The 16,943-nt window shown below is 44.8% G+C and overlaps 1 pseudogene; it reads left to right on the top strand.

Annotated features, from left to right (window-relative positions):
* Positions 1 to 11,723: 11,723 nt before the first annotated feature.
* Positions 11,724 to 11,833, top strand: LOC143928573 (U2 spliceosomal RNA; annotated as a pseudogene).
* The last annotated feature ends 5,110 nt before the right edge of the window (positions 11,834 to 16,943 follow it).

Here is a 16,943-nt window from a genome sequence, read left to right as displayed (position 1 = left end):
GGCAGGCTATGAAGGGGGTGCAGCAGATGATCAGTGCTACAGTCAGGGCAGCGCAGTCCTGTGCCAGTGTCCCAGTGTGCCAACCTGTGCTTGAGCCCCTCCCTCTGCCCGGCCCTTACCCCCACCTATGCAGGGCTCCACTGCGGTGGTCCGGAGGTGCCAGTCCAGTGCTGATCCTCAGTCATGGTGCTGGCACTGCCTGCTGATTGGCTTCTCCGCTGCTGTTTCCCTCACTGTCTGAAGCCAGCACCGCTATAGAGACTGAGCACTGACACCAGCACTGTGATAGAGAGCACTGACACCAGCACCAAGATAGAGAGCACTGACAACAGCACAGAGATAGAGAGCACTAACACCAGTACTGTGATAGAGAGCACTGACACCAGCACTGAGATAGAGAGCACTGACACCAGCACTGAGATAGAGAGCACTGACACCATCACCGAGATAGAGAGCACTGACACCACACCAGCACCGTGACAGAGAGCACTGACACCAGCCCTGTGATAGAGAGCACTGACACCAGCCCCGAGATAGAGAGCACTGACACCAGCACCGAGATAGAGAGCACTGACAGCAGCAAAGGGTAGAAGGTAGAAAAAAGGTCAGTGTGCTTGATTAAATAAATAATTTATAGAGTTATGCATATACATGGTCTACTGGTCAGATGTGTTGAATTCCTCTGAGATCCATGCCTCATTAATTTTTATAAATGTGAGGTAGTCAACACTGTCGTGAGCTAGGCGAGTGCGCTTATCGGTCACAATCCCCCCTGCTGCGCTGAACGTCCTTTCGGACAGGACACTGGACAAGGGGCAAGCCAACAGTTCCATTGCAAATTGGGCAAGCTCTGGCCAGAGGTCAACCCTGCCCACCCAGTAGTCCAGGGGTTCATCACTCCTCAAAGCGTCCACATCGGCCGTTAACCCGATGTAGTCAGACACCTGTCGGTCTAGGCGTTCCCTGATGCTGGATCCGGATGAGAACTGTCGATGGATCGGCTGAAAGAATGACCTCATATCAGAAGTCACCAATACATCTTCAAACTGCCCTCTTCTTGCAGGCGCTGTTGGATTGGTACCCACAACTCTTTCTCTGGGAGTGGGAATTCCTCCTCTGCCAGCGCACGCAAAAGCAGAATGCAGCATTTCTCGAAGCAAGGCCTGTAAGTGCTCCATTCTGACAGCCCTCTGTGACAGTGGTAACATTTCTGCCATTTTGTGTTTGTACCGGGGGTCTAAGCATGTTGCTGGTCCTTGACCTTTATGCTTTTTATACGGGGGTCCCTGTTAAAACACTGGAGCATGAAGGCCCCCATTTGCACTAAACTAGAAGCGGTGTGGTGGCCTGGCTCCTGCTCATCATCCAAGATAATGTCATCCTCCTCGTTCTCCTCTCCCCATCCACGCACAACAACAGGGATCACAGAAAGGTTTAAAGCATGCTCTTCTTGCTCCTCCTCATCCGCCCGGCACCATCCTCCTCTAACTCCTCTTTAGACTCCTGTTGTTGACTTGTCTCAGATAGAGTAGCCCCCCCACCTGGGAATTCATCCAGCATTGCGACTTCCTCATCTTCTTGCTCCTCCACGGCTTGATCAATGACATGATGCAATGCACGCTCCATAAAGAAGGCATAAGGTACGATGTCACTGATGGCACCATGGCTGCGACTGACCAGTGTGGCTTTGTGGGTTCCATTGCTCCCACTGGGCTCAGTGATGGCAGCTCATGTGCCTTCTTAAGGCGGTCGTCCCTAGGTGAGTGTTGGGCTTACCGTGACTTATGCGTTGACTGCAAAGGCTGCAGATGGCAACACTATTGTCAGCAGCGGACACGTTAAAAAAAGCCCACACTGTGGAGCCATGTGCCGGCATCCTGGGAGCGCCAGGTGTCACAGTACATGGTTGATGCCTCGCTCCAGATACATTCGCAGTCTGCTTTGTCCCTCCTGTGCAATCTAAGTTCCGCCTGCCTCTCCTCCCTATCTGCTGGTCCATATCTGCCTCTGAACTCCCCTCCTCTTCCTCTCTTGTGGGCACCCACATGACATCACTAGACACGTCATCATCGACGTCACCTTCCCCACCGCTATAATTAGAGATCTCGGAGTAGGCAGCAACACCGGGGACCAACCCCCTCCTTGGGCTGATCTGGGTACTGCCGTCAGACTGCTGAGTGACGGTTGTCGCTACTTCCTCTTCCTGATCCAATGCCAAGAGTGGCTGTGCATCAGCAATGTCTTGTGATGGATCGGAAAATAATTCCTGTGACTCAAGCAGAGGGTATATGGTGGTGGTGGTGGTGTTGGTGGTAGTGTCTTTGGGGGTGCACAAAGCAGAGAGTAAAGAAGAGGGTGCAGATCGAGAGGATGAGGAGGGTGCAGAAGAGTATGGCTGAGTGAGCCACTCAACCAAATCTGGTGCGTCCTTTGACGTAATCGCATGCACCTTCGGCAATTTGCCACTTTGGCTCAAGTCTGTTGCTCCTGCCCTACCCCTACCACCCCTGCGGAAGGGCCTGCCTCTTCCTCTGCCTGTCATTTTTTAAATGACCCTGTGACAAAAGTCTCTAGAGAAGTGCAGTATGTATGTGGAAGAAGGTATATAACACCCTGCGTCAATCTGTCGTTTTTGGGGGCCACTGGTCTATCACACCAGTTATAATACTTTTTTTTAATTGCGTTTGTCATTCTTTGTAGTATCACTGCAGAACCGCTCAGCAGTCACAATGCTGCACAGTGGAAATGCACTATACTATGCTTTCTATATGTGCAAATATTTTATACGTGTATTACACCCCCTATATACTGCACACTAAATAGTACACCTATACCAGTCCTTAAAAGGACCATTGTGGACCTAATAGTAACTAGCTAGTAGATAGTGATTTGCAGAATGTCCCTGCTCCAAAAACCAAACTGACCCTCCCTACACTGAGAAACGACAGTTGCAGAATCGGTCAGCAGAACAGCAGTGCAGTGCACTATAATATGCTTTCTATATTTGAAAGAAAGTATATTATACGTGTACAACCCTATATACTGTACACCTATACCAGTCCTTAAAAGGACCTTTGTGGACCTAGTAGCTAGTGATTTGTAGACTGTCCCTGCTCCAAACACCAAACTGTCCCTCAGTCCCTACACTGATAAAAGACAGCTGCAGAATCTGTCAGCACTCAGCTCAGCAGCACAGCAGTGAAGTATAATAGGCTTTCTATATTTGAAAGAAAGTATATTATACGTGTACAACCCTATATACTGTACACCTATACCAGTCCTTAAAAGGACCTTTGTGGACCTAGTAGCTAGCGATTTGCAGACTGTCCCTGTTTCAAACACCAAACTGTCCCTCCCTACACTGATAAAAGACAGCTGCAGAATCGGTCAGCAAGCACTCAGCAGCACAGCAGTCAGCAGTGCACCATAATATACTTGAAAGAAAGTATATTCTAAGTGTATTACAACCCTATATACTGTACACCTATACCAGTCCTTAAAAGGACCTTTGTGGACCTAATAGTAATAGCTAGTGATTAATCTGACTGTCCCTGCTCTATACTCCTTTCCCTACACTGACAAAAGACAGAATGTAAAATGGCCGCCAGATCAGGTCTACTTATAAGGTAGGGAGTATGTCCAATTGTCCATGTGCTGAAATGTCTCAATTGGCTGTCCTGTACCCCATGATGGATGTGTCATGGGTCAAAGTTCTTCACAATGTAAACAAATATGGCCGCAGCGAACAGCGGCAGAAGTCCGCCGGTTTGGCGAATCACGAACGAGCAAAATTATCCGTGAACCGACAGCCGGGTGAACCGCAAGGCCATCTCTATTCCCAGAATCCCAAGTAAACTCAACTTTGCATATTGCTTTTATTAAAGTAGCAGTGTGTGATCTGAAGAAAACTATGGTATATCTTTTGAATGTCAGTACAGATCATGTATTGCATAACTTTCCATAAAGCATGCCAAATACATTTTTGTGTTTAAAAATAACTATTGTACATATTTAAATTTAGGACACGGTATCAGGTTTTCTAAATCCCTGTCAGCAATTTTTAAAGCATTCATGTATTTTTCAAATTATTGAATGTGTTTTGTTTAAATATTTAATCACGTTTTACATACAGCAATCATTATTACATGAATGTGTCTTGATATCAGCCTTTTGTCATCCCTACACACATTAGTACTCTGAAAACAGTCCGAAAACCAGTCAGTATCTGGTTTGACCACTATTTGCCTCACGCAGTGCAGCACATCTCCTTTGCATAGATGGCAATGCAAGAACTGGGATGTTTTCAGCTTCCAGAAATTGTGTACAGATCCTTGCAACATGGGGCCATGTATTAACATGCTGCAACATGAGGTGATGGTCGTGGATGAATGGCACAACAATGGGCCTCAGGATCTTTTCCCCTCATCTCTGTGCATTCAAAATGCCATCAATAAAATGCACCTGTGTTTGTTGTCCATAGCATATGCCTGCCCATACCATAACCCCACTGTCACCATGGGCCACTCGATCCAAAATGTTGATATCAGCAAACCGCTCACCCATGCAACGCCATACACACTGTCTGCCATCTGCCCTGTACAGTGAAAACCGGGATTCATCTGTGAAGAGAACACCTCTCTAAAGTGCCAGATGCCATCAAATGTGAGCATTTGCCCACTCAAGTTGGTTACGATGACGGACTGCAGTGAGGCCGAGACCCTGATGAGGATAAAGCATGCAGATAAGCTTCCCTAAGACGGTTTCTGACAGTTTGGTTATGCAAACCGATTGTTGCAGCAGCTGTATGGGTGGCTTATCTCAGCCGATCTCGGAGGTGAAGATGCTGGATGTGGAGGTCCTGGGCTGGTGTGGTTAAATGTGGTCTGCGGTTGTGAGGCCAGTTGGATGTACTGCCAAATTCTCTGAAACATCTTTGAAGACGGCTTATGGGAGAGAAATGAACATTCAATTTAAGGGCAACAGCTCAAGTGGACATTCCTGCAGTCATCATGGCAATTGCACGCTCCCTCAAAGCTTGCGACATCTGTGCCATTGTGCTGTGACATAAAACTGCACATTTTAGAATGGCCTTTTATTGTGGCCAGCCTAAGGCACACCTGTGCAAAAAGCCTGCTGTCTAATCAGCATCTTGATATGCCACATCTGTGAGGTGGATGGATTATCTTGGCAAAGGAGAAGTGCTCACTAACACAGATTTAGACAGATTTGTGAACAATAGTTAGGAAAAACAGGCCTCTTGTATACATAGAAAAAGTCGTAGAACTTTGCGTTCAGCTCATGATAAAAAGTGTTGCGTTTATAATTTTGCTCAGTGTATATACAGTGGACATAAAAAGTCTACACACCCCTGTTAAAATGTCAGGTTTCTGTGATGTAAAAAAATTAGACAAAGAGTTCAGAACTTTTTCCACCTTTAATGTGACCTATAAACTGTACAAGTCAGTTGAACAACAAACTGAAATCTTTTAGGTGGAGGGAAGTAAAAATAAAAATATTAAATAATATGGTTGCATAAGTGTGCACACCCTTAAACTAATACTTTGTTGTTGAAGCACCTTTTGATTTTATTACAGCAGTCTTTTTGGGCATAAGTCTATCAGCATGGCACATCTTGACTTGGCAAGATTTTCCCACTCTCTTTTGTAAGACAGAGTCAGATTGCGAGGGCATCTCCTGTGCACAGGCCTCTTCAGATCACCCCACAGATTTTTAATCATATTCAGGTCTGGGCTCTGGCTATGCCATTCCAAAACTTGAATCTTCTTTTGGTGAAGCAAGTCCTTTGTTGATTTGGATGTATCCTTTGAGTCATTCTCATGCTGAAAGATGAAGTTCCTCTACATGTTCAGCTTTTTATCAGAAGCTTGAAGGATTTGTGCCAATATTGACTGGTATTTGGAACTGTTCAAAATCCCCTCTACCTTGACTAAGGCCCTTGTTAGAGCTGAATAAAAAGAACCCCAAAGCATGATGCTGCCACCACCATGCTTCACAGTGGGTATGGTTTTCTTTTGGTGATGTGTAGTGTTGTTTTTTTTTTTCTTTGTAAGAAAAGGCTTCCATCTTGCCACTCTAACCCATAGCCCAGACATATGAAGAATATGGGAGAGTGTTGTCACATGTACCACACAGCCAGTACTTGCCAGATATTCTTGCAGCTCCTTTAATGTTGCTGTAGGCCTCTTGGCAGCCTCCCTGACCAATTTTCTTCTTGTCTTTTCATTAATTTTTGAGGGACGTCCAGTTCTTCTTAATGTCACTTTTGTGCCATATTTTCTCCACTCAATGGCGACTGTCTTCACTGTGTTCCATGATATATCTATTGCCTTGGAGATTCTTTTGTACCCGTCTCCTGACTGATACCTTTTAACAACGAGTTCCCTCTGATGCTTTGGAAGCTCTCTGCAGATCATGGCTTTTGCTGCAGGATGCGACTAAGAAAATGTCAGGAAAGACCTACTAGAACAGTTGAACTTTATTTGGGGTTAATCAGATGCACTTTAAATGATGGCCGGTGTATGTGATGATTTTAACACCAAGGATAGGCGGACAGCAGGAGCTTGAACATCAGCCTGGTGTTTATTCAGCAGCATCCATCTTAAAAAACTAACCACAGCCCCCAGATCACATGGCTAAAACTGTTAACTGTTTCCTAACATGCATAAGGAACTAGGCATAACAATTGAACTTGAATGAGTTTGAATGTGATTGCTTAATTCTGAACACAGCTACATACATAAGAGGGTGTGCACACTTATGCAACCACATTATTATTTATTTTTTTGTCCCCCCCTAAAAGATTTCAGTTTGTTTTTCAATTGAATTGTACAATTTGTAGGTCACATTAAAGGTGAAAAGAGTTCTGCAATGATTTACCTTTGTCTCATTTTTTTAACTCACAGAAACCTGACATTTTAACAGGGGTGTGTAGACTTTTTATATCCACTGTATATCTCATTATTTCTCGTTATAGCTCCCAACTGTCGCTCATTTACATACTTTGTGCTGTCTCTATTTATCATATATATAAAATGTATTGTATGTACCAGTCACACAGGAAATAATTGAGGCAAGTATAGTTTTTGTCAGTGATGTTTGGGTTCTCACAGATCCTACTTTGCGTTCATTGCAAGGTGTTTTTTGGGAACTAACACTAGCAGTCATATCTGGGATTTCCACTGACATCAATCCCTTGGGCTGCTTCTTGTACCGTTGATTCTAACTGGAAGCTATTGTACACACACCAGTGCAGCCAAATAGCTTTCTGAGCCTGAACATCATCTTCCAATGTTTGTTGTTGTACCCCTAGCAACTAGCACCGGGCCATTGGTTTAGTGACGCTAAGATTGACGCCAGAGACACTTTTCAGTTCCTGAAAGTGTGGCCGTAATGGCACAACAGCAAGCAAAGATGTCTAAGTAGTTGTTTTATGAACTGTGGTTATGAAAACTGTAGTAATCAACTATAATATTCAATATAAGTACCTGTAATAAAATAAAACCAAGCAAAATAATTTCTGCCCAGATGAGTCTTTGTTGGATTTCTCCTAATGACCTAAACATGTCAATACACAATGCAATACATATGTAGTCAGGTTTGCAGTAGTTACAAATGTTTTCCCTGTTTGAAAGCATTGTCCCTTACCTGTGGCACACGGAAGGAAAAATGTATTGCCAGCAATGCTGAGCTGCAGCGACCATTTTGGGGAAGACCATGAACAATGCTCAACTAATGAGTGCCTTAAATTCTGGGGGTGACCCTTTTAGGTGAACCACTATGTATGCTCAGCAGATTGTGATAGGCTGAAGGACACAGAGGAAAGGGGATATGCCTCCTCTGTGGATACTGCTGTGGATTGTGGGAGGACAGAGATTGATGAGAGCAATTATGACTTTGGGAGATGTACTTTCCAGATAGACTGAGCCTTTGTTTTACGATTGGAGGAGGGACTACATCTCCCAGCATTGCCAGAGCTCTGTAGAGAAGAAAATGAAAGTCTGTTCCTGAGCTCCAGGCAGAGTTGGAGGACATTGTTTTAGTGAGACAGTGCTTCAGGCTGTTAACAGAATATTTTCCATTGCTTCAGGGATGCAGAGAGCCAGAGTAGCGAACATCTCCTGGTACATGATTACACCACTTGTTGGTGGCTGGTACTGTTGACTAATTTGTGGGGAGAAAGCGGCCCCTGACTTACCTGAGCCATCCCAGGAGAACAGAGGGAGACCAGCTGTTACCCCAGGAGTGTGAGGCAGTTGGCCAAAACCTACTTCACCCCATGAAAGAGGAACATTAACTTTTGCTTGGGGCACAGTACAGGCACCTATACTTGGGTTAGGAGGAACTTATCTTGAGTGCTCCAATGCCAAGTTTTAGCCTCCGAGTGCTGGCTAGCAGGGAAAGAGTTTAATGCCGACTGACAGCCTGGTAATATAATATTGACCTTTAGGCAGGACCCTTCCTATTATAGAGTTTAGGGGTCATTCTCTGGACCATTGCCTTACCACTGTATACCCCAATTTTTACCAGTATTCATATATATTTGTTGCATATATATATTGAATTTCTCATTTGTTTTATATATTTGTGTAGCACTCTCCTAGATAGGTGGTAAAATTAGGTAAATTTAGTTCTGTCTCTCTGTATCCAGTGGAGCTGCTGTTTTGTTGTTAGGCAAATTTATGGTTTCTCACTATAATCAGTGAAGCTATGTTGATTGTTATGGTCTGTTCGGTGTTTCACCTACTGCAGGCTTGATTGCTCTCTCTGCTTTCTTGATAACTGTGGATCTCCCTGGAAAATAGCTAAGGAGCAAAGCAAATGGGCAGCATGCATATTTATACAGCCCTGGCTAATGCCTGGGAGGCTGGCCCAGATGCGTGAAAGGAGTCTTTATAAATACCCTGAGACACAGAGTTTCCAGGTATTTTTCTGTTTCAGAGGGCCGCAGCCTAAGGGGGGCTGCTTATCCCCTTAGGCTATCCTGTTATGTGCTTGCGATGTGCTGAGGCCTCAGGTGGACAACCTAAGGGCCTGTGCTGCTGAAGTTACAGTGTTCTGACTGAAGGGCCATCGTCTGAAAATCTAGTCTGGTATCACAGGAAAAAGTTAAACCAGCTTTCCAAGGACATTTTGTGAGTACAGACTGCTGTGAGAGATCTTAAAGTGGTTGTAAACCCTTACAAACCACTTTGACCTACAGGTAAGCCTAGATTAAGGCTTACCTGTAGGTCCAAGAAATATCTCCAAAACCTATACGGTTTAGGAGATATTTGCCCGAATTTGCACCGTTATCTAAGGCACATGCGCCATAGACAGCGGCGCGCAGGCGCACTGAGCGGGGCATTGTCGATGACGGCAATGCCGCGAGTCTCGGCTCCCGTGCGCATGCGCGGGAGTGACATCATCGATGCTCCGGCGAATCACAGCACCGGAGCAGCGAGACCCACGGAGACCCACCAAGAAGATGGACGCTCGGAACTACAGGGGACAGCGGTGACTTTGCTGGCTCCTGTGTCAGGTAAGTGACACATAATGCATAGTAGTCCATTATGATTTGCCTTTACAGGGAATGAAAGAGGAAGTAAACTCATCAGGGTTTACTTCCTCTTTAAAGACTGTGTGCTGCTGCCACCCCTCTAGTGCTAGAGAGTCAGCTGTGTGTGTGTAAAGGGGACACCCGCTGGTGTCCTGAGGAGCTCAGTCTATCTAATTATTTTTAAAGTGAGTCTGCTCTAATTGCATAAAAAACGAGGCTTCTGTGCCTTTAGTTACTACTACTACAAAGCCAAGTCCACAGTCTGCTTTTACAAGGACTTTGTTTACTGTTCTACAGAAGTAAGTTTACTGTCCTCGCTTTGTGTATAGTTCTTTTTGGACTATCCCACTCAATTACCCAACCCTATCCAAGTTACCACAAAAATAAAAACAGCAAAAAGAACACCCCTTGACTGCTTATTGAGGCAAAGACTGACTGTGACCATGTGCCTGGCTGCAGGGCAATTCCTAGGAAAATTAACCTTGGCAAATGTTTAAAAGCTCCTACTGGGGTAGCACTACATCTGTTTAAGGTGTTATTTCTATTTCCCTTTCTCTGTTTGCTGCATATATGTATAGTTACAATAAATCACAATCTTCATCTTCAGTATGGTTGTGTCAGAGAACATGGTGGTGCTTACAGATTTGTGGGTTCTGGAAAAAGGGGACTGTTGAAGGAGAGCCCACTACTGAGCACTGAAGAAGAGGGGTCGGTCCCCTTGAAACGCGTCAGCGGGTAGTGAGTGGTGTGAGCTCCTTTGTGACCTCTGGAGAGTCCCGTTCGTCTGTTAATAGATGCTGCCATTTGATGTCTACTCTTACTGTCTTACTGCAAGATTTTATACGATTGTTTGTGAGTAGTTTTCTTTTTATGTCTTCAATAAATATGTACCTAAAGGATAATGAACAAGGCTGGTGCACCCTCTTTTTCTCTATTCTCTTTTTGACTCTTATAGGGCTGCAACTAATGATTATTTTCATAATCGATTAGTTGGCTGATTATTGTTTCGATTAATCGAATAATCGGTTAATGAATGAATGAATGAATGAAATACTTGTATAGCGCACAATGCAAACTGAATCGCCTCTAGGCGCTGTGGTGAGCTTTGATCATCTGCTAAAAGAGGAAGGTCTTGAGTTTTTTTAATAACAAAAAAAAAGGTAATTCTGCTGCAATTTGCATTTTTACATTTTTTTTGGCCAATTTGTTGTTGGGCAGATTAAAAAACACAAATTGCTGCAAAAACGCATTATTACATCCTTTTCCGCAGCTTCTCCATTGAAGTATATTGAACCAAAAAACAAAATAGCACCATTTTGCATTTAAAAAAAAAAAGTCCTCATCTTTTCCAAATACGCAGCAGCTGAAAAAATCATGGATGTGAACGTGTCCCATAGGAAACCATGTAAATGAACTGTAGTGTGTTTCTGCAAAAAGCACCAAAAAACACAGAGGTGTGATCCAGGCCTGAGATATTTAGTAACATAATGGGGTTAAAAAAACTAAAATTAGTACAAAAAGAGCAAATCGCTACTGTAAGGGGTTAATTTTTTACTATGGGACAGTGAAAGTAATATTTACAGTAGCGATTTGCTCTTTTTGTACTATAAAGGGCTAATTTTAGTTTTTGTTAACCCCATTATGTTACTGGCCAATTAATCGATTATGAAAATAGTAATCGATTAATTTCATAATCGGTTAGTTGTCGATTAATCGATTAGTTATTTCAGCCCTAGACTCTTAGGGTCCCCCACCCTTGAGGGCAGCAAGGCCAGTGTGTGCTTTCTCATAGCCGGTTTGGTGTTCCACCTATGCGCAGGAGTGCTTTTGTTTTGTTTCTGGAAACAGGGGACCTGAGAAAATAGCGTTGTTTCTGAGGTAAGTGCTACATACATATAACGATCTTCAAAACAATCACAGCATTAACAGAAAAATATGTTACATTATATACACTTCAAGTGTCACAAGAAAACAATACTATTATTTAAAGTGGTTCTAAAGGCAGAAGATGTCTCACCTTAAAGTGTTACTAAACCCAGGACCCAGCACCACTATATCTGGTCTCCCACAGTACACAGAACAGGGAAATGTAATAGTTTTAGTAAATATAAACTGCTAAATACCTTTTATCAGCAGTATATAGCGGTCTTGTGACTTCTATCAGTGTCTAGCTTCTTGGCCTTTAGACTAAGATCAAGTGCAGTATCTGTTCTTATCAGTTTCCAGAAGAGGCGCTGTGCTACTCCCAAGTGTGGGGAGGGCACATGCAAATCCAATGGTGTCATTGGACCTGGAAGGGCGGTTCGGCAGTGCCGGTGTCTGGAGACCCATCGAGACGTCCAGAAGGGTGCTCCTGGTGAGGATGGGTGCTGCATTGGGTCTGTCCCAGAGGGTCGGGTCCCTGGCCTTCTGGCCCAGATTGGGGTAGCTCTAGCTCCGATCAGTTTTTTCGGGAGAGAACACTGGCTCCTCTCTTGCTGGAGGGGGAGGAGCGGTTAGTATTCCCCTAATGTAATTAGGTAGGAGTGATGGGAGCGACGGTGGAGCCTGATGGCAAAGGGCTCTCACAAAGCTTTCAGAACTTAAGGCCTTCCTGGCTGGGGTGGGGGCTGCTGTAGTCTGGGTTGTCGGTCAGGGTTGGTACTGAAAGCCTATGGTGTATGTGCCCCTGGAATAGCAGTCCAGGGGTGCCATAAAATCACTGTGAGAGAGGATCACTTTGATTTGTGGCACCACAGTCACTGCACCATTACATGCTTTTTTTTTTAGCACCTGCCTCCTGGGCTGGGCCTTTGGCTGGGACCGGAGGAATTTTTTAAATTCCTGGCCCGGAGGGTCTGGCCATTGTATTTCACAATGGCAGCATTTTCACTATCCTCTACTTCCTTCTCCCCCACTTTTTTTTTATCCATTTCCTTTGTGTGTCACGTTTTTGTATTTTTGTGTTTGCACATGGTTTTGCACTGTGTGACTGGTAGGGTTGCAGGTCCTCGGGCCTGCCTTGAAAGTCTTGGGAGGGGGTGGACATGGCCTTTCGGCTTGGTTCACCCTGTCTCATGGGGTCTCCCTTTGGGCTTGCACATTTGTGACTCCCACATTGCTTTTATTTTATTCCATTGTATTTTGGATTAATTTTATCATGTATCTTGCAAACTGTTGTGAGATCTAAATGGTTATTGGTTGACCTGCACCATATGGAGATTTTTCCTCTTTTTCCCTTCCATCCTTCATCCTGCCTTTTTTGATCCCTGCCTGTCTATTCCTATGTGGATTGATCTTGGACATCCTTGGCTGCTGCTTAACGGTTCTATGCAGACTTCCATGGTCCTGGGATTTGGAGCTGCCCATCAACGCACCCTAAGTGACACCAACAGGAGAATATCATGTGTACACTGTTGTCAGATTTTGATTGACATATCCATCATATAGTCCGAATTACATTCAAGTCAAGTCCTTCTGGAAGGGAGGCTTCAAAGAACTTTTTCATGTCTCTATAAACTATTACACTTTATTGAGTACTATTAGCACTCACTGTGTTTTCACCTCATTGTTTCAACATTTTGTGTGGACTAGTCAAACATTGTATTGTTTGAGCAATTCCTCATATTCACTTATTTTCACCTTTGTTGTCATGTTCCTATTAACGGGGTTACATGTTTGAGCACTACACATAATTTTTCACTTTGGGGGAGCCCCACTGAGAACTTGGGTGGGTCTGTTTCAGCAGATCCTCCAGAGAAATGGGTCTGTCTGGTTTCGGCCAGATGGACCAAGTGTAAGTACCCTTGTCACCGCCAGGAGCCTAATACCCCCCGGGGGATTCAGGGCAAGGCCCTCTGATTTCATAGGGCTTGTGTACCCGTTGCACTTTTTTGTGTTTCACTCCTTATGTGTGTGCTAATTTTTTTGGTACCGGATGAAGTTTTTGTGTGTGTTTAACATGCCATGGGCTTTAAAAAAAAAAAAATATCGGTGTCTGGTTATAGTTTGTAGGAGGAGTTTTCATTCTCCCACAATTGTCCTATGAAGTTGCAGGACCACTGACCCTCTGTCTTGACAGTGCTGATTGGCACTGTGCTTATCCCATGCACTTTCCTAAAAGAAAAGAAAAAAACTCTCTAGCAACACACATCAATCTGAGCATGTGCCCCCCAAGGCTCTGTTCTATCAGCAGATAGTTTGGGGACAGTGGAAGAAGGGGAGGAGACAGGATCAAACAGCCTTTTTTTTAAAATGCAGAGGATTAACCCCTTAGGTATTACAGTGAGTATAACAAGCATGCTTTACTGCATATACAGACTTATTTGATTGTTGTGTGTTTAGTAACATTTTAATTAATTCTGTGCATTAAGTAAAAAAATAAAAAATAAAAAAAAACCTTGTGCAAGCAGTGTCCTCTCCAGACCTCCCTCGCACAGGGCCAAGCCACACTCTCTGTGACCCATAGACACACAGAGCCGACTTGGGAGCGAGCACACATGAATGCCCCATAACAAGTGGCTTGCTATGGGGACACTTTGTGGGGGGGGGGGGGGTGGTAAGGGGAGCCAGGAGCATCAGCAGGCGACCCAAGAAGAGGAGGATTGGGGTCGCTATGTACAAAACCATTGCACAGAGCAGGTAAGTATAACATGTTTGTTTTTTGTTTTTAATAAAAAAAAATTGCCAGTAGAATCACTTTAGTCTAGCTTCGGTACAAATAGAGTCAGCAATGCAAAGGTATTACAAGGACAATACTTTTTTCAGAGACATTTTTTTTTTTACTGCTAGAGATCAGTAGATAGATATGTATTATATGAGACTTAAGCTATTTGAGGACAATATACAATGGATTATTTCATGAGCCTTTACTGCTATTAAAAGTGCCAAGCTTCAAAAACAACTTTTTCCAGTCTACTGGACTTGACTGCTTTCATTGATGGTAACCCTAGGTGGTCAGCTGCACTGGTGGGAATCTATTGCATGGTGAAATAGACTCCCTGTTCCACTAATGTCTTTTGTATCAGGTAAAAAAAACTCTCTCAACAGATAAAAATACAATGGGAATTCTATAGCTGTTAGTTTACATAATGCTAAACCTGCATTCAGGTGCGCCATCAGGGGGGTACAGGCCATACACTTGTAAGGGGCCCCAGTTTCTGGAGGGGCCCGGCCGACTGGCAGGGATGTGAGAAGGCAGGGTAGGTGCAGAAGAACTCCGTGAATGCTCCGGTATGTGTGTGGAGTCAGAAGGCTGCTGCTCTGTCATGAGCTGGCATTCTGCTCTTTGCTGCCACCTCTGGCCATTTCCTGCATGTGCACCCCCCAAGACAAGAGCTGGGACTAGGACCACCTTACAAGTGAGGGCTGTTGTGCCGGGGGGGGGGGGGGGGGGGCTGTGTGTGTGTGATTGTGTGCATGCTTGTGTGTCTACATTTCTGGGTGTGTACATGTCTCTGTGTTTGTCTGTGTGTACATGTCTGTGTGTGTGTGTACATGTCTGTGTGTGTGTACATGTCTCTGTGTGTGTACATGCCTGTGTGTATATATGCCTTTGTGTGTACATGTCTTTGTGTGTGTACATGTCTCTGTGTGTGTCTGTGTGTACATGTCTCTGTGTGTGTACATGTCTGTTTGTATACATGTCTGTGTGTGTACACGTCTCTGTGTGTGTACACGTCTCTTGTGTGTATACATGTCTCTGTGTGTACATGCCTGTGTGTATACATGCCTGTGTATGTACACGTCTGTGTGTGTGTACATGCCTGTGTGTGTACACGTCTCTGTGTGTGTACATGTCTTGTGTGTGTGTACACGTCATGTGTGGGTAAATGTCTCTGTGTGTGTACATGTCTTGTGTGTGTGTACACGTCATGTGTGGGTAAATGTCTCTGTGTGTGTACATGTCTTGTGTGTGTGTACACGTCATGTGTGGGTAAATGTCTCTGTGTGTACATGTCTCTGTGTGTACATGTCTTTGTGTGTGTACATGTCTGTGTGTGTGTTTGTGTGTGTACATGTCTGTTTGTATACATGTCTGTGTGTGTACACGTCTCTGTGTGTGTACACGTCTCTTGTGTGTATACATGTCTCTGTGTGTACATGCCTGTGTGTATACATGCCTGTGTATGTACACGTCTGTGTGTGTGTACATGCCTGTGTGTGTACACGTCTCTGTGTGTGTACATGTCTTGTGTGTGTGTACACGTCATGTGTGGGTAAATGTCTCCGTGTGTGTACATGTCTTGTGTGTGTGTACACGTCATGTGTGGGTAAATGTCTCTGTGTGTACATGTCTTTGTGTGTGTACATGTCTGTGTGTGTGTTTGTGTGTGTACGTGCTTGTCATATACACACATGTGAGTGGTGCTAGGAGCGTACAGGTGTGAGGGGGGGCTGAGAGCATACAGATGTGGGGAGGGGCCGAGAGCGTACAGGTGTGGGGAGGGGCCGAGAGCGTACAGGTGTGGGGAGGGGCCGAGAGCGTACAGGTGTGGGGAGGGGCTGAGAGTGTACAGGTGTGAGGGGGTTGAGAGCGTACAGGTGTCAGGGGGACAGAGAACATACGGGTGTGGGGGGGGGGCTGAGAGTGTACAGGTGTGAGGGGGTTGAGAGCGTACAGGTGTCAGGGGGACAGAGAACATACGGGTGTGGGGGGGGGCTGAGAGTGTACAGGTGTGAGGGGGTTGAGAGCGTACAGGTGTCAGGGGGACAGAGAACATACGGGTGTGGGGGGGGGGCTGAGAGTGTACAGGTGTAGAGGGGTTAAGAGCGTACAGGTGTGAGGAGGCTAAGAGCACACAGGTGTGAGGGGGGCTGTGAGAAAACAGGTATGAGGGGGGCTGAGGCACTTAAGGACTTGGTGGGACGGCCAGTGGGCGGGACCCTGGGGAATGTTGGTGTTCCAGCTTGGGGGGGGGGCCCAGGCCTAAAGCTGTGTAAGGGGCCCCACAATTTCTGAAGGCTGCCCTGCCTGCATTGGTTGCCTTTTAAAAAAAAAAAAAATCCATTATTTTTAGCTGGTGAGCCTGCCAGTATAACACTTCCTGTTCTAGGGTGGCTACGCTTTTCAATCCACTGTATCTTTGGAGGCACAAAAGTGACATTCTATTCTGCTCTTTTGTTTTGGACATACGAGCACACCCTCCTTTCTTCAACTTCATTATTATATTGGGAGGTGGTTGATGCTCTTTAGTGTAAAGAGGGTGTTAATGAGCAGGAATATGATTACCGGTTAATATTTTCTGCTGAAAGCTTTCCTATAATAAACCTGTATAGTGAAATGGAACAAGGAGAATTTAGCAGTGAGATAATGCAGTTAATGACAGCTTTAAGGCAGTATTAAAACTAAAAGCAAACATTTATTATATTGCAGCTTACAGTTCTTGGATGCGATGGCTGTATTAGT

This window comes from Lithobates pipiens, unplaced genomic scaffold (genome assembly GCF_037356315.1).
Source record: "Lithobates pipiens isolate NorthernLeopardFrog02 unplaced genomic scaffold, aLitPip1_a1.2 Scaffold_23, whole genome shotgun sequence".
Lineage (NCBI taxonomy): Eukaryota > Metazoa > Chordata > Amphibia > Anura > Ranidae > Lithobates > Lithobates pipiens.
This window is presented reverse-complemented; position numbering and strand designations above follow the sequence as displayed.